General features: G+C 41.4%; 1 long non-coding RNA gene across 1 annotated transcript; it reads left to right on the top strand.

Moving 5' to 3' along the window:
- The first annotated feature begins 6,252 nt into the window (after positions 1-6,252).
- Positions 6,253-19,214, top strand: LOC140215914 (uncharacterized). Its single transcript, XR_011892507.1, has 2 exons — positions 6,253-6,454; positions 17,600-19,214. It is a non-coding gene; the product is annotated as an uncharacterized lncRNA (long non-coding RNA).
- Positions 19,215-19,441: the final 227 nt, after the last annotated feature.

Below are 19,441 nucleotides of genomic sequence, written 5' to 3'. Positions count from 1 at the left end.
ACAAAGGAAAATGATTCACCTTTTAAATATGTGAAATGACGCCCAGGTAGGCACAGTAAATTTTCAACTTTGTATGCTTCAGTGTTATGCTAGAAGAAAACGTTTTTTTAGTGTGTTGCTGATTCACAATTATATACCAACTATGCATATAGGAGAAGAATCTGCAATCTTTTAGGCTGCGTGTTAAAATACCATGTATACAAACCCAGGGAAAACATGGGGAAGGCAGGAAATGGAAATTCAAGACGATGAGCAAACCGAGAACAAGATGAAAGCAGGAGCCAACGTTTCAACAAGTGGACTTGTCTTCTTCAAGGCGACATATGCTTTCCTCGCCACAGTTACAGATATTAAGAATCAATTTGGTTGATGCCCAGCCTGATACTCCGTGATTATACTGATAGATATGCATACAATTGTTTATCCTTTTTCTGTGGATTGCATTTCACCTACTAACAATTGAAAGATATCAGTCAACGTGAGATGCAAATAGTGTTGTACTTTGCGGAAGGTATGTATATATATATATATATATATATAGCACCAGCAATTATGTTACGACCTTTGACGAGTCATGTGACGCGCTTGACACACCATGCTCGCCGCTGGGTTGTTGTGCTTTCAGTGCCACATGTTTTTCTGAGCACAGGTTTGACCGATAAAGGTTTAATGCTGTGAAGTGATGTTTCCAGTGATGTCACAACAACGCAACAATGCTCTGAAGTATATATTTATTGATTTGACAGCAAGAATTCAATAGACATTTTCTGTAGCATGAAGGAAGGAGATGCAGATATGGTAGCAGATCTGAATCATTATTATTATTATTATTATTATTATTATTATTATATACATAATATTACTGTATTAATCATTAATATACATCATTGTACTGTGTGGTAGTACAATATATAGTATACCACTCAACACAGTCAGTGCTCAAAGTTAGCCAGGGCTCGAGAGAGTTCGGCCTCTCTTCCATTTTCTGAGCAGGGGTTCGGCCCCGTCTTTGCAGGTCAACTGTAGCACTGCGGCACCCATTCGACAAGCACTGTAGGTGATTTTATTGCCAATAGTGCCTTGTGAGGGGAAATTCCAACTCTCCAATTTTTTGGAATAATGACTTAAATAAACAACAAATCGGTTTACTACCTCTGTCCAAGCGGCGTGATTATGAATGCCTTAAATTGTTGCATAATTCAAATAACACCCCACACTACTCATTAAAGAACAACTATCTGTCTCCTGATAATTTGAAACCTACTAGGAATAGCCACAAACTTAACCTTGCTCCATTTCAACTGCATACTAACCTGTTTAAGTATAGCTTTCCTCATACAATTGAAAAATGGAACTTACTCCCAGGTGAAACTAGGTAAATTAGAAAAATCATTGTATTTACTTGATTCATGCTGCGTTTATTATACTGATTGTATCTTTTATATTGAAGTTATCATGTTTTTTAAGGCATTGAAGTTGATTTGTGCAGAAAAATATTTTTTTATATGCAATGTACAAACCCACTCCTGCGATAGCCCAATTGGACTACAGTATGTGAAAATAAAAATAAATAAATAAATAAGTGATTAATCAGTTGATAGGGCATGAGCAAAGACAGAGCAACAGCTATTGTCCTACTTCTGCATGCATTTCCCCAAGGCATTGCACATGACAGTCACCACCATTAATTGCTCGACTAATTAAGATTCTTGGCACAGCTAGCATACTGTTTCATGAGTCAGTTGAGTGTGAACCTACCTGTTCGTGAATTATTGAAGGTTCACCTTGGTTTCTTAGTTTACAAATTAATTTTAATTCGTTTATTTTTGCATTACGAGTACAGCGCTATACCATGCATGTACTTTGTACACTTTTGCAGTAAGCAGGTGTGAAACCATGAAATATATTCTTGTAGTGCCCTGAGGTTCTAGGTCCTTTCGGCTCCCCTTATTACCACCGGTACCACTATAGCCGTTACCACCAGTGGTGCGGCCGGTATGTCGATCGATACCGCCGGAATGCTTTATTGAGCGATATATGTGTGAACGTGACACGCGCGGCTTGCCCGTAAATCCGTTTCACTTGCGCGTGCCGCGTCAACAGAAACACGCCGCTTTTCTTTCTTTCTTTTTCTGGTGGAAATGGGGCACAACATCGAATAAACGAAGCTTTGCACAACACGTTTACAAACGGACAAACACGAAATAACAACCACTCTGACTCATCATTAACATGTCTAATTGACCAACGTTTTGGCGGCTGTCCATTGTATTTGTTAGGTTGTTAATTATGCTGTTTCTCACTGGTCAACCAAGCGAGACTGTACTAGTAATCATGCAAGCCGTTCGTTTTCTTGCATTTCGTGACTTGCTCGTGCGGCTCCTTTTGCCGACGAGAAGCAGCCTATATTTCTCGCTTTATCCCCAGCAGCAATACTCTACAAAACGAAATATTGTCCCTCCATTTAAACCCCATTCAACCAGGTTTAATGTCCTCGACATTGAGCCACAATATGTAAGGAATATCGTTTAAAGGCCGCAGGCCAGCTGACAATGGACATAAATCGGAGGGGCCGAGGGGCCAAAGAAACTAAACTGAAACATTGTTTGCCGTGAGTATTTTCTAAACAGCATGTGCCTTATATCTTAAATAAATAAATATAAAATAATCTAGACGGACATATGTTAGAACTTTGTTTTGTTTTGTCCATATTCAAACTCTTCTAGGTGGCGCCCCAACAGCTCATCGAAATGCACGCAGCGCGAATTCGAATCCACAGCGAGATTTGAGCGCGGGAAGCTGTTATGTGCCAGTATGCTGGGGTAGGCTTGACAACTCAAAATTTTCTATTTGTACTTACGAAGCAGCAGTATTTGACAGAAAAGAATAATACTTTGATGCTCTTCTCACGCCTACAAGCGAGGGCGGCGTGATTAACAACACAGCGTAATGCGCAACGGTGAACGCCAACGAACTGCGTGCCGCCACCAACCTGGACGAAGCATTTTGGTAAGCTCGTATTTTATTTCTTGTTTGCAAAGTTTGTCGCAGGCAAACAATTTCTTTATTTCTAGAAGAATCGCATTTGACTTCGCTATCGTGAGTCTCACGCCGTGAACAACGGCTTCTGCGATATCCAGAACGTATTGATGTGCTCAGTGCGCATGCATGATGTAAGACGATAGAATAAGCAGAACTGTGTAACCTCTATCGTACAAGGGGGAGAAGGCGCGAAGATTATATGTCAGTTGAATAAAAAGGACACATCTCGTTTGTACGCGTCCTTTTGTTTTAGTTACTGTATATTTTGGTAATGTATCGTCATATGGGTTTACCAGTCATGGCCGGACTTAGTGCTCTCGTTCTCGCGTGCAAATGTGCCAGTTGGCTGAGGTGGCACTGTGAACAGCGCCAGACAGGGCGCGATTCCCCCGGTTCTTGAGCCCCTGGCCAAAACCTTATTTCTGGTATAGGAAAAATTTTCACAGCTGTGCACTGTACCCACCGTGGTTGCTTAGGGGTTATGGTGTTGGGCTGCTAAGCACGAGGTCGTGGGATCGATTCCCGGCCACGGCGGCCGCATTTTGATGGGGGCAGAATGCAGAAACACCCGTGTACTTTGATTTAGGTGCACGTTAAAGAACCTCAGGTGGTCAAAATTATTTCGGAGTCCCCCCACTATGGCGTGCCTCATAATCAGATTGTAGTTTTGGCAAGAAAAACTCCATGATCTATTTTTTTTACCTCCGCACTATGTGTTTTGAAATGTTCTCCCTTGTTTAAGCGTGTTGGTACAAGCCTTTACCGTAGTTTTAGCTTTAAGATTTGACCATATTCTCTCGGTGCGTAATGCCTTTATATACAACAACCGCGGATAGAAGTTGCGACTGTTTGAGATCGTAGCGCCTTTCCTCTAAGTTGTAGTGATTAGATGTCATTGGAAATGTGTAAGGTTGGAAATGCTTGTTTTCATCCTTCACATTCTAGAATACAAATTTATACTAGGGTAATTAAAACTTGCAAAATGCAGTGTGAAACTTCATACTAAACTTTATTTATTCAAAGAAAATAAACAATATTTTCAATGTCCCTTTATAAAAGCATCATTGTGCACTGTGGAGGTGAACTGGTTCGAAGGCACAAACTGACTGAATGGATTCTTATCTTGCTTTAGCATAACTCAGTTTGAGTATGGAAGAAAAAGTACAGGTGACAGGATGAGCACTAACTTCTAACTGGTCTTATTCCACGACCCTACTGCACATTATATGCGCCGCTCATAGCACACATGAGAAAAACAACTAAAACAACAACCTTACAAGAAGCAGACGGCTGCAGTTCACTGAAAACGTGCCGACCAACTTAGAAAGTAAAGTTCCTTGCCTGATAAAGATAGGGAGGGTGTACTCACGCACACCCTAACGTATTTGGCAATGGCATTAGCCTGATCAGTAATCTCGCGCATCAGTTGAATGTTACTGCATCCTATGATGACACATTCTTTAAAAAAACTAGTTTGCATCCACAAGTCTTGCAATGCATCGCAAGGGGCCTACTTCGTTAACTTTTATGAAGGTTGTAACTATGCTCGCCCAAGCAATCGTTGATACTGCATCAGAACGGCAAGTTGGGCCAGTTGGTTGGGATTCATACTAAGGTTTGTTACAGCGCAACCTAAGACAAGGACAACAGAAGGTACAAAACAGCGCCGTGTCGTCATTTTGTACCTTCTGTTGTCCTTGTCTTAGGTTGCGCTGTAACTAACCTTATTATGAATCATTGATACCCCTTCCCGTCTGTCTAATGTAGACGCCCTTGCACAACAAGGGAAACTTGTATACCATAGCTCAAGTGCAATTAACATGCCCGTTCATGTCTTTTTTCCAACCAGTGTGTCAAAACAGATATAAAATACTCGCAAATATGCAATGACCACTACGTCACTTCACATTTATTCTGCAATATTCTGCTATCTCAACTGCAGGTTGCCAAGAATGAAAAATTACCAGAGTGCACTACTCGAATGGTGTTCACTGTATCTGATGAGTGTCTTGATTTACCGAATCGATGAGATGTCAGTGAAGAGCTTTGTATGATGGTTACAAATGGCCGGTAACAGCATTTAAGACAGCCTAGGATTTGTGAAGGCACGAGAATGAAAGCCCGTGAAATAAACAAAAGGTGAAAATAAACTGTCCTTACCATGACAATGCTTCTGCGCACTATTGCATCAATCTTTACAAAAACTTTGTCAAATAGGGGCACTGGGAAAGAGCAGCTGCAGTTTTTTCTCGACATGTCAGCAGTTTTTGGCGGGCAAGTACAGTCCCTACCAAATGCGAAGTAGCGCGATCTTGGTAACAGTTCGCTTTGCGAACCTTTACAAGACTGTGCCCCAGGTTTGCACATTCATAATATATGCAGTGCACTGATGACACTGTTTCTGTCTGAGACCACTTATATTACTGTTGCGGAGCGCATTGTCACGTGAATTTCTAAAGAAAAATTTGCTTGTTTGTTTGTTTTTTTTTTGTCGGAAAAAAAAAGACCACACATGAACTAGGTCGTTGTAACGCTGTTATCGGTCATTTCTCGGCGTATTCCACAACCTTTGCATTGGCACCATATTCGATAAGTAAGGAAATAAACATTCATTACAAGTACATATTAATTGCTTGTTCACAATGGAAAAAAAAACTTGAGTAGCACAAACATAAACCTATCAACATAGAGTGGGTGATGTTCACGGAAAGCACTCATTAATTTTTTTCTTGGCCACAGTTAGTTGTCATATCCAGTATGTAATTTAATGGTGGTTTCCGAGAAACCTGTACAGGTCTCCTTCGTAGCTTCATGCTAAAGTAGGGTGGGTGAAAATTTTTCCTGTCATGAATTTTACTTGCCTTGCAGGCTTCCACAGAACTGATCTGCCATAATCAAATAGTGCTCTGTAAAGTAAAATAAGGAACACCTTTTCTTCATATACCTGTATTTCACTCATTGACCTCTACCAAGCTACTCATGTAAATATGTATTTACTGCTCGAAAACGGGCAATTCATGCTCCAGTGTGTCAAATTTGCCACCTGCCAGAGCTGCTCGAAAACTTCTTTGACTGCTTCCATCCCTGTATGAGTGGCCCATATAATGTTTAATGAAATTATCACTGGCATCCCAGAAACTTCAACATTTTACATCCGCCTGCCAAAGTGTCTACATCTCAACATTTTGGTTAGAACTGATCACTTTATTTGCTGCAGGACTGAAGCTGTCTTGATATCTACAATACATTGGACACTACATGCAGGATTATGAATGGATACCTGAACACTGCTTGAAGGAGCAAGCTCTACAGCATCACTTATGCTCCTTTCCATGGGTTGGCAAGAGGAACCGTGGCACGCAACTCTACAGGCACCTGTGCTCTTCACTACCTTCGGAGGAGAGATGCATTGGTATGCTGTACATATATTTGACTGTGGGTTCCAGCTGCATCTCTTGCATTGTCATTCGATGTGCAGGTAGAGGAGTTACCTATTGGGCGCACATGTTGGTTAACGATACAAAAAGGAAGGTGCTTCTTTGAACACCGATGACCCTGTCCTCCACTTATTTATTTTAATTTTCTTGTAACCTTATTTTTGCTGATTATATAAAGGTCGCAGGCAATTAAGCCAAGAAAAGCGTTGGTGTAATTAGCTGTGGTTGAAATTGAAATGCAGAAAATATTGAAAGAAAGTCATGAAAGCAGACGAAAGGACCTTGTCTGTGGTGGTGACTGAACCCACAACCTTTGCAGTACACACGCGATGCACTACCAATTGTGCTAACTTGGGTATTTATGGTATTTATGCCCTGGGAGTGTTAGCCAGCGCCATTTAGAGCCATGGTGGGCAGATGTGGAACATCTTTTTTTGCACGATGGTGTCGCGTAACACCTGAACTGAAGAGAGCAGGCATGTGGCTAATAAACCCATGCATGCTACCTAAAGGCATCAAAGCTGTGAGGTTTCAAACCCTCGCATGAATGAATGAGAAGGAAAACGGACTTCATTTTTTTAAAATCACGACCATATAAAGCCAGCAGGCAATGAAGCCAAGAAAAGCATAGGGGTAACTAGCTGTGGTTGAAACTGAAATGTTGAATTGGCTCTGCGGCCATCTATCAAATTTCACCGCAATGCATTATCATAACTCAATGGGCAGCACGTTTAAAAATTATAATTCAGAAGACTGCCATAATTTCAACAAATGAGCAGTTAGCAAGAATGATAGTGTATGCCCTTCTAATATTCTTTGTATTTATGGCACTTATTCGTAACTTTTCCGCTGTGTTATATCAGTGTTTTAATTCGGACCAAAACTGTGCTATAATGTAGCAATGAGGTTATGGTCTAGAGGCGTAAATGTGCATGTTAATAAGAGGGCAAATCGCCTTAACGTTAACTGAGAGTTGTTTAAACTTGGGCAGCCTTCCGAAATATACTGTTTTTGAAGTTGCTGTCCATTGAGTTACACTGGTGCACCGTGTCATGCGAGCTACCGCAACGAGATGGCGCTGTGTACACGGTCATGTAAGATGCGGAACAACGCCTCTGGGAGAGCGGACCAGACCGTGTAAGCCGAGCCGGCATGTAGCCGTGCTTGTTTTGCATACACAACCTAGTAAACAGTTCCAGTTAACACTTACGTTTTGTCAATCACGTATGCTCGTCACCCGACCATGACATGGAGGCAACGGTGGGATACTCGACAACGCTGTGAGAAATGCACCACGCAAGTAGAAGTCTACATCACAGCGCACTGCGGTGAATACGAAACTTTGCTACCCATGGCTTCACCTACAGTGTCCACAGCCCAGCACGCAGCTCCACTAAACTCGTTCGTCGTCAAACTGCCGGAAAAACTTGATTTTCGGCAGCCCGAGGAGTAGAAACGGTGGCTCACGAGAAGGGAGGGCTATAGAGCTATCTCCAGACCAAAGACGACGACGAGACGCAGGTGAACACACTCATTTATGCCATGGGTCTTGAATCCAAAGACGTCCTAGCCTTGCTCAGGCTCTGTGATGCTGAGAAACTCGACTTCAACACAGTAATGCAACTGTTCATAAAGAATTTCCTGACACGGATGAACATGATATACGAGTGTGCAAAGTTCAACAGCCAGAAGCAAGACGTGCATGAGACAGCCGATATGTTCATCACCGAACTCTTCAGGCTCGCTGAAGCCTCTGAGTACAGCGCCCTGAAAGAGGAACTGATCTGTGATAGACTCGTGGTCGGTCCCACAGACACGTAGGTAAGTGAGAAGCTGCAACTTAATGCTGAGCTTACTCTGGAAGCCGCTGTCAACGCTGCTCGCAACATGGCGGCAACAATCAAACAGCAGCAAAAGGACCTACGGCCACAGCTACAATCACTTGAAGCTGTAGACACCATGCACAGCTTCTCGAAGAGCAAAGGAAAGTCAAATAATTCTCGTAAAATCCAGCGTGACCAAACTGCGCTGACATGCAAGTGGTATGGCTCAACAAGACACCTATGGTTCACCATCACACACTATGTGCACGGCGAATGGCAAAACATGCAGTGCCTGCAGTAAAAAGGAACACAGCTGCCATATGCTTTTCCGCTTCCAAAAAGCAGAACAAAATGCACATACCAAGCTGTTTTGGAAGAGGTTTACTTGGACAATTAACTGACCAACAGGATCCTGGGCCATGAAAAATCAATGTGATGGTCAATGGCTTCAAGGTAGACACTGGTGCAGATGTGACTGCCATGCCAACAAGCCTCTACGACGAACAAGTCACGGGAAACCTGAAGCAAGCAAAAGAACAGCTGCTCGGACCCGGCAGGACCAAAAAAAGCAACGGTTAGACTGCTACCGTGTGCTGAAATGGCTGGTTGTGTCAAGAACAAATTTATGTAATAGACAAGCTGCATGACGCACTTTTTGACGTCCCCCCGCAATCAAATCCTTCAATGTCCAACCAAGTCTCCTAGAAGTAGCGGAGTCAAAAGGCAAGGTCAGCGACCCAGCCAACATTTTATGCCACTACCTCTACCTGGCTACAGACCTAGGCCTACCTTCTCAGGACTGATTACAATATATCGCTACTCCCTGATGCCAAGCGGTGTGCTATTATGTACTCGGGGCGAGTACCTCTGCCCATGTTGCCAAGTGTCCAAATGTGAGTTGGAGAGAACGGAGAGCCTGGGTGTCATCATAAAGGTCGAAGAAACCACAGAGTGGCATGCACCTATGGTAGTGGCTAAAAATAAAGGAGGCGAGCTTCAAATCTGCAGTGACTTTGGAGGGTTAAAATAGAACATTCTGTGAGAATGAGTCTTAGTGCCCACCATCAATGATTGCCTGGCCAAACTCACCGGAGCTGCCTGGTTTAGCAAACTTGATGCTATAGCCGGATATTGGTTACTGGTTACCCGAGTCCCAGAGGTACAACACTTTCCTGACGCCACTTGGCCATTTTAAGTTCCTCTGATTGTCCTTCAGAATTTCCACAGCAACTGAATTTTTCCACTGGGAAATGCTAAGACTGCTAGAAGGCCTGGACGGCCAAGCATGTCTGCAAGACGACATAATAGTGTTTGGCCGCACGAAGACAGAACATGATGCACGACTGCACAAAGTACTTCAGCACCTGCAAGAAGCTGGCATCACCCTAAACGCAGGAAAGTGTGTACTACACCAGCAGTAAAAAATCGGGCCCCTTGGTTAACCCCCTTCTCGTTCATTACATAACGAGGGTCCCGAATCTGGCAACATTGGTGCCTTCAGGTACTACGTGTGGGTTTATTAAAAAGTTGCCTTCACCCAAAAAGATCACATACTCGTGATGCCTGCGACAGAAAGGATGCTCTACATATCGCCAAAGTTTGTGAGTGGTGGCACTGGCTAACAATCCCAGGGTTAGTTCTAGTAGTAACATAAATACCCCAGAAAATAGATGGGAAGACGGTGCTGTGTTAGCTCGATCGGTAGAGCATCACACACGTAATGCGTAGATGTGGAATCGTTCCCCACCTGCGGGAAGTTGTTTCTTCATCCACTTTCAGTTCCGTTAATTTTCCCTGTGTTGTCCTTGGTGCCTTTGTTTGTTGGCGTCTTATGATTAATAAAAATCGGGCCCCTCGGTTAACCTGCTTTCTTCTCGTTCATTACATAACAAGGGTCTCGATTCCGGCAACATTGATGCCTTCAGTTGGCATGTGGGGCTTTATTGACCAGTTGCCTTCACCCAAAAAGATCACGTACTTGTGATGCCTGCAGCAGAAAGGATGTTCCACATCCACCGCGTGTGTGCCATGTTTTCTAAGAAAGCAGGAACTATTCATATAATCTCTCTGGAAGTTCATAAAAGAGGGGGAGGGAGGAAAGATTGCAAAGAAGGGAACAGGGTCAAACAAATGGAGGTGTAGCAACCTGTGTAAACCGAAAGCAAAAAACATTCATACACATACTTGTGAGAAATAGAAAAAAAAAGAATAATTACAGTCATTCTTTGATATTAAAAGAGCTTCTGATATCAGTTGTGAATTCATGTTTCTACTTCTGCCAAGAATATATTTGAAGTTGTGGATGACAAGTGCATGTGTTACAATGCTCACCTACATTGGTCTTACTTTGTTTTTATATTCTGCAAATGTTCTCTTGCCCTTTCATCAGTGCAGCGTCCAATTTGGCTTGTGTAGAGCTTACCAGAAGTAAGAGGTTATTTGGTAAACCATTCCAATGGCACAATTCATGAACGGTGTTGCATGCCTTTTGTTAAAAGCAGCTGTATTTTTACACTCAAGCGTGGGAAAAAAGCTTAGATGGCTTCTTCGGAACCAGCAGCACGAATGGGGCCCCATATTTGTCATTAACCTTCTTCAGTGAGTGCAACTGCTGTGCTCATGAGGCAGTGCCTCTGGCTGCTTCAAACTGCGCACTGTTACCTTTGCTGCTTTCCACTCCTGAAGTTTTCGCAGTAGGGATTCTGAGATTCCAATGATGAGAGTGAGGGAGGCCAGCTGTTATGAACATGCCAACGTGAGCACAAAATCTATTGCGCCTTGTGTTAATACACATTTTTAGAGCCTATTCAAGGCACATTGGGCAATTGTGGGCTTAACATGGATTTAGGCTGGTTCATACAGTAGCTAACCTTTCTTTGCTCTTAGTTGGTAACTTCAGGAAACATGCGTTAGGGTGAGCATCAAATGTTTACCTAAGATATGCAGCATATTGTCAATGGGTTAATGAAGTTGAGTCTGACGAAGTCTTGTCCGGTTAGGAAGAGTCAAGGGAAAAAACAGAACTGACACCGACCAAAGTGAAAAATTATTTAAAGACACGTGGGAGCCTTGCTTACAATGCTTTCACCATGCGTGTCTCATGTGTAAAGGTTAGTCCTTTTCCGTGCCCATTAAAGACATTTCAAATGTTATCTACCGTATTCTCATGTGTCATATTAGAGTTAGGTTGTAAAAGAATCAAGATATCGATGTATGTAAAAACACTTAGAACCACGGCGTTGTCAAATATCTAGTGATGTAATGTCACAAAGCACAGGAGCATTGCGATTATCACATCTCAAAACCCCTACTGCAAAAGCTTAAATTCCAAATGCAATGAAATTTCACTTTGGCTATATTGGTAATAAATTAGTAGTAAATACTACTGTAGTCATCTTGGCAAAGCTGCGGGGCTGGTATCTAATTTTCTTTTTGATATTCTTTTAATACTGTATTAGCAGACGACACATGAACCTGGTGGTTAGTGGCTATGACGAGAGTCTACATCGCCTTCAGGTTTTTATCACTGCAGGCAGCTGCAGGTGGTCCCTTATCTCGTAGGCCACACTAAGGTGCCCTGCAATCTGAGTCATGCCTCACTGCCAGTTACTGGTAATTGTGGCATTCATTTCAGTCTCGGTATCAAGATTGCTAGAATGCTGTTTTGTATTTACACTGTTTGAATCATTTTTTTATGCAGCCCTAACTTTTGTTGTGGTTGGGCTTTAAGGGCTGTAAAACAGCAAAAGCCAGCAGTGCGCACACTTTAAAGCAGCTGAAGCAGCTGGAAGTACTGCCTCATGAGCACCAAGTGATGCACTCACTGCAGAAGGTTGCTGACAAGCATGGGCTCTGAGTTGGGCTGTTTGGTGTTGCGCTGCCAAGCCTGATGGTGGATAATCAAATTGTAGCTGTGGCAGCTGCATTTTGATAGGTGTGAAATGCAAAAATGCATGTGTGTTTTGCACTGTATGCACAGTAGAGTAACCAAGGGGGTCAAAATTATTCCAGAATCCCTCGTACTTCATGCCTCATAATCATATTGTGGTTTTGGCAAATAAAACTACAGAATTTGGTTCAATATATTAGTTGGTGCCCTTTGATGTTCCAGTTCTCTAATTTTCTTGCTTATAAAAGCTCTGTTCTTGGTATAAATGATGAATTTGTTATTACAAAAGGCTAACCTCTAATCTAACTTAACTCATTAATTTCCTTTAGTGTCCCTTTTCCATGCATTAAAAGCATGGAACACTAATACATTTGCATTAATTTTTATTTGACTCGTGCTCAACAGCTAGATGCCATAGAAGAGAACTACTACCGTGGGCTTCAAGTTGAAAGGTTGCCGTATAAAAGCTTGTCTTTTCTTTTAGAGATAAAAACACCTGAGCCTAGTTTTCTGTCTTTATATAGACTATTGAGATAGGCAAACACCACTTGCATGATAGATCAGTGATTAGTTATGTGTTCAGTTTTTGCCCCCACCCCAAAAGAAAGAAAGTGAACTTGTGGGATCGTTCTCCACCTGTGGCAAGTTGTTTTTTCATCCACTTTCATTTCGAATAACTTATCATTTCGTTATTTCATTTATTAAGCTCAAGTAATTTCCCCTATGTTGCCCTTGGTGTTTGTTGGCTTCTTATGATATTACTAGTAAAAATTGGGCCCTCGGTTAACCCTCTTTCTTCTCATTTATTACATAACGAGTGTCTCGAATCAGGCAACATTGATGCCTTCAGGTAGCATGTGTGGGTTTATTGACCGGTTGCCTTCACTAAAAAAAGATCACGTTCTCGTGACGCCTGCGGCAGAAAGAATGTTCCATGTCCGCCGCCAAGGTCTGTGAGTGGTAACGCTGGCTAACACTCCCAGGGTTCTACAAGGAAACATAAATACCCAAGAAAGTGGATCGGTAAACGGCGCCGCGGTGCTCAATTGGTAGAGCATCGCATGCGAAATGCGAAGGTTGTGGGATTGTTCCCCACCTGTGGCAGGTTGTTTTTTCATCCACTTTCATTTCCATTAATTTGTCGTTTCATTATTTCATTTATTAAGCTCAAGTAATTTCCCCTATGTTGTCCTTGGTGTCAGTGTTTGTTGGCTTATGATATGAATAATAAAAATAGGGGCCTTCGGTTAACCACCGTTCTTCCTGCAATAACATTTTTCATGGAGGATAACAAAAGCACGCTTGACTTTCTTTAAAAAAATATGCTTCATGTAGACAGTTTCTGCGTCCTTGTCTGTTTGCAACCTAAAAACATGAAAAACAGCTAGTAAAAGGCAGCAGAAAATTTTAAACGAACTGCTGATATTGCAGTAATAAAAACTCTTCACAAAGAATAGCTAATAAAAATATTTTAGAAATTTCAGTGGTTTTCTGAAAATAAAATTGGCATGGAAAAGGTTAATCTTGTATGGGGCACTAAGAACAGTAGTAAAACAAATTAGTCACCTAACGCAATCTGTGTAATGAATTGAGGATAAGTGCTCTATAAACAATTACATGTTTTCGATGAGAGATGGTGATTATTTTCCGACACATGTCGATCTTTATTTGCTAATGTGGAAAACCACAATCACTTCCCTCTCAGCTCTCTCGGGGCTCTGCAACTAACCTGATGTGCTGGAAGATAGGGAAACACCCACGGCTCATATGTTCAGCCATGTGGCTACTGTAGTTATTTGTGCAAGTTCTGGGTTCACCCACTCCCTCATTGAAACATTGATAATGATTACGATTACTAATACTCGTTTCCATCCAGGAGCCAAATCAGCTTGTAGTTGATGCTAGTCCTGTTGACAGGTCTTTATCCTTGTTTCTTCCTGCTATCATACTTCTAAGAATAAATAACCTTGCATACTATTGCTGAAAGCTGGGAGAGTTGGTTACTGGCATTAGGAAACATAGTTACTACACTATAAGATGAAACACATGAAATGCACAGGATGAGCACTACACATGAACTTGTTTTAGTACATGAGTGCGATTATATGCATGCATGAAATGCTCAAATTTGCAGCAAAATTTGACTACACGTGACATATAACATACATCACTCATTTTATTTTGCATGTACCGTACATCTTTTTCAAGTAATCAATTTTTATATTCGAGATTTCAATAGAAGGTGTGCTATTGCATTTATCGGTTTGTCTGGGAAGGCCCTTATATATCAGTGTGGAATTTTACCTTTACATTTTTTCTGAGTATGTTGTGCTGTTGTATTTTGCCATGTATTGACATCTTTTACAATGTCCTGCAAGTGTTTCAGGCCTTGCTGACACGCTAACCTGCGCAGAATGCTCAGCCTGTCTTTGAGGCACCTTTGAGTGCCTTTAATGCCTTCAGCAGCAAGTGTTATACCCGTCACACGAGCATGCCAAAGGTCCTTTGAAGTTAAGGAGCATTGAGCTTTCAAAGACATTAGTTCAACGGATATATGTCGGTGCTACATGGTCTCCAGGTAGTCTCCGTTGAAGCTTTTAACAGAGACCGCAATGTATCCTTAGCGCTACCATCACCTTGAAAGTAATAAAAAAATATAGCCCAATGCGTCTTATAATAAATTTGTCACATTTTTTTCAGCAACATTTATTTTTCCTAATACATAGAAACATCAAAACAAAATGCACACGTAGTAAAGGCATTACTTTATCACAAACAGATGTATTTATTGTAATGATGGCCACCATGTGTACCGCTTCGTACACCGCACATTGGCGTGGATTATTCATTGTTGCCTTTGCTTCAGCTGCTTTGTTTCGTTCGTTGTGGCTAGGTAGCGGTAGGTACACGTAAACGCTGTAAAAACTAAAAAACAAAAGTGACAAGGAAAGATGTGCAGAAAAAAGCCAAGGAGACTGGGATGCCTAGCAGCCACTAACCAAAGAACCAAATCGCACATGGCGACCGTGTTGTGTCGAGGTTGCTGCTGACGACAGGCCGTACCGGTGTTGCTGTACCGGCGCTTTCATGATGGAGATTGCGGGTGTCCCGAAGGTGTTTAGTACTTTAGTAACAGTATTCAGTGCTTATAAGCTTGTTCTGAAGAAGTAAAAATTGAACTTCCATATCTTTAGATTATTTTTTCTACTGTCAGACGCCCTCTAGGCTTGGGAGTATTCCCTTGAGGTTTCAAAGGACGAACGCGCACTCCTTTGACTCAAAGCCACCTTCCAGTAGGGCTCCTTTGCTGTGCCTGTGTGACAGTGCACATTCTCCCTTGAAGTAAAGAATCTTTGGTTCAAAGGACTTTGAAAGTGCCCGTGTGACTGGGGTATTATGTAGGATAGACCAGGATTTGTGGTAATGGCAGGCTGCAGGAGCATTGTGCACAGATGTAGGTGGTAACAGCATCTGGATATCTCACAAAACATTGCAAAACATGCCAAACTGTGACTGTACACATGCAGTTTGCAAATATAAGGCAGGGAAGGGCAGATTTGTATACTAGGTCTTTTCCATCCAAGAAACCAATAACTGCATTAACAAACCTTCTACAGGGGTCTTGAATAAAGAAGTTGGTTACTTGAACAATATGATGTATGACATGGGTGCATCATGAATCACATAGTTTATATGTCGTGTATTGTGAAATTTCCTGCGAATGTGTCGTTTTTATGTATGTAATCATTGTTTAGTGAGGTTGCTTGATGTCCAGCACCCATTCTCTGCATATCATGTTGGTATTTTGTTTTGTCTTAGAACTGTAATTATGTTTCATAAAACCTTACATTGCTAAAATTAGACTTTGGGGCAGTTTGGTCTTTTCATCCACATTCTTGTTTTTGTCATTTCCCTTACCATGCAAGCATTTTTCTGGAGCACTTGCAGTATTTCGTCATGCTCTTGCGTTTACATGCCAGATGTCTGTCTGTGAACAGCTCAAACCACTTGTAGCATGCAAATCTGATGCATCCTCAATAGAACTCCATAGTGAATGTATTGCTAAAAATATTTTTCAGGGGATGAAGCACTTTCTGAAGACTGTCTGTCAGCATGGTAACATTGCATATTATCTTCTTAACATTCATGAGTTCCAAATAGCTACTATAATCTTTTTGTCCTCACATTTTCTGTAATATCCTTCACCGGAAGGACAACTAGCAGTTTACTTGATTTACCACTTACAGGCAACAAATTAATCATAATAGTAGTGTCATGCCTATTGCTTAAAAGCTCCTAAACGATTCTGCACATCTGAAAGTTCCTTGAATTCATGCAAGCAGGTGCTGCTTATATGATGGCTGAATGCTCATGTGATTGGTTTTTAGGCCAATGTGAAAGAAAAACGCCAGTACCTATGTGTTGCTTTATGATGTTGACCTGTATTTATTATTACGTTGGTGAACTGTGTGTGCACTCTGAAGATATGCACATTACTGCTGGTGTTTTGTATAATCTGTGTATAATACAACAACATATATTATCAAGAACACATTCATTTTATTAGTTTTTGTAATATGTTGTCATGATTTCCTTTCATTGTCAGTGCTGCAAGGCGTCCTAATACCTAATTAAAGAGCTTCTGCAGACATAAAGAGTTGATTCAAAATTTCAGAAGCTTTTAATCACTGCAGCTATAGGTTTTTTTAATATAAGCTTTCTTCACTACAAAATGGGGGTTCCTAAATTGGTTATTTGCGCCTATAAACCACCCGAGCTGGATGAAAATACTTTTCAGAAATTGCTGGAAGGTCTATTATACTTAAGTCAGAATAAGAAGATACTCTTTGCAGATAAAAAACATTAATGGTCTATCTCACATAATGAAACATTCTGGAAGGCCTTGTGGTCATTCGTAGAAACACTTGTTTGTAGCTTTGTCAGTGCCGTGATGTTTCAACCTTAGCCTACAAGATAACGATACTCACACCATGTGAAATTTTCGCGAAGTAGTCTGTTTGTGCATTCTGCGACTTAAAAGGAAGAGGTCTGGACACTGACCGAAATGGTTTAAAGTACTTATTTGAATTTTTGAAGTTATTTGAATTTATTTGGATTTGAAAATGTAAAAAACTATTTTAAACATTTTGGTCGGTGTCTGGACCTCTTCCTTTTAGTATGCATCATCCCGACCAGACGGGCTTTCGTCATACTCTCCACTTCATCCAGCCTGCAACTGTACAATGGGCTGTAATTTTTCCTAAAATCTGAGGTGGCCAAGATGCACTTGGAGTGGTAGCATTGAATGGCCCAGCACTGTTGAATAATTGGTGATGCTATGTTTAAATATTCATGCGGTGTCTGTTTGCAATACAATAGTACATAATCTATTTTGTTTGGTTTTCCAGAATGCTCCCTATCATGCACTGCCATCTCAACAGTACCATGGCTTTTTGTGTGGATTCCTTCCCTTTTGAAGGCCACCACTGTTTGCACAGCATCACAGCCTGCCTGCCTTGATCTTGCAGAAGAAGAAAATACAAAATGCCTATTTTTTGAAATGCATGCATGGCTTCATGCAACACCACCTGTCGTCGGGGTGTTAAGGCTTTTTGCAGAGAAAATGTAATGACGCCTTATGTGTGCCCTGGTGGCAAAGTGTTTGCCTCTTTGCCTGTGTAAAAATTTCACACTTATGGATACTGTTAAAGGTTCCTGTATCATATTTTCTTTCACATCCTAAGAAATTTTTGTTTCATTATAAAACTAAAAATTATAGTTGAATTGCTGCTTTGTGTGATATGCAATATTCAGCTGAAGGTGATCAGCAGAGGTCGAACAAGTGTTATGTCAGGTGGAGAAATTTTTTTGAGAAGTGGACTTCTTCGTTAGGGTAACAACCGTTTTCCTTTGCAGTATTTATATAGTTTACTTTTCTCCACTCCATGGATATCCAGCAAAATGAGTGAGTGCATAGAGAAGGTGAGGTAAGTTTAAATGCTCACCATGGGGGTTTAGTTGGGGTAGCAAGGTGTGTAGAAGTATGGGAGTTTGGCAGGTTGCTGGCACCAATTTCTATGAGTGATCTTGTTGTTTGTGTCTATGTCAGTTATATAATGCGAGGCGTCTTCTGACGCCAGAAATTTTGAAAAAAAAACTCCTTATATTTGTGGAAATTCAGTATGTGCCCCTGGGGCTACTACGAGCACTTGGGGCCACTGGGTAGATGCAGCTCTCCAATGAACTTTTTTGACACAAACTTGTGTATGTACGCTGGGTGTGTGCCACTGCATATGTGCCACTCTTTAATGAACCTCTTTGATGCTGACTTAGGTCATGGGGCATCACAACACAAACCTATGTAGCGACATCTGTGTATGCAAGTAAGTGTGAGCTGGAATTGTCTGCTTGGATTTTCTTTCCCTGATGACGACTAGTCCCCTTGTTGAATTAACTTCAGCCTGAGATATCACCTGTTTGTCTACTGTTATCACGTTATGCCCATTTTGCTGTGAACTTGTCATGTTCTCTAGCTGGCAAGCTTGAATTTCAGGTGCTGCACGCTAAGGAAATTGATTCAGAGTGGGTGGTACCACTCCTTTTTCTTTGCAGCTGTGTGTTACATGAGAGAATAAGTTGTACGTAGATGTCTATTAGAAATAGCATAGGTATTCAAAGGTACTTTCATTATGTTCTAGGTCATTTGTGCTGTCTGGCCTCCTTTGCATCATTTTTTGTAGCATGCTTTTTACATGCAAAAACAAATGTGGCCTGTTCTAATGCATGCAAGGACTGCCCAATAGCTCATGATGTTTTGAGCCGCTGAATTTCAGTCTTGGCTGCACTTGTGGATTTTCAACTGTACTGAAGCTTGCAATATGCTTGAATTTCCTGTCAAACTGGTTTGCTTGTTTGTATCCAATTTATTGAATTATTTCACTTTCATTATGCTAATAGTCATTGATTGTACTGTCATGCTGGCACATTTGATTCTGGAACTGCAATAAATTTCCAGACATTTTATTGCTTTGTCATGGTTTTTGCACTCGTCAGACACAATCTACTAAACACACACACAAAAAGAACTCCCTTCAACCTCGTAAAATTCCCAAAAAGTGCATAATAAACTCCCAGACCTACCTGTAAAAGCCCTAATAAGGAGCTAAAATGCACTCCCAAAACATCTGTTTAAAACTCCCTTAGTAAAACAGCTCCCTAAAGCTGTAAAAATTCACTCCCAAGCATTCTCG

This window comes from Dermacentor andersoni, chromosome 2 (assembly GCF_023375885.2).
Source record: "Dermacentor andersoni chromosome 2, qqDerAnde1_hic_scaffold, whole genome shotgun sequence".
Lineage (NCBI taxonomy): Eukaryota > Metazoa > Arthropoda > Arachnida > Ixodida > Ixodidae > Dermacentor > Dermacentor andersoni.
Note: the sequence above shows the minus strand (reverse complement) of the source record. Positions and strands in the feature narration are given on the sequence as shown.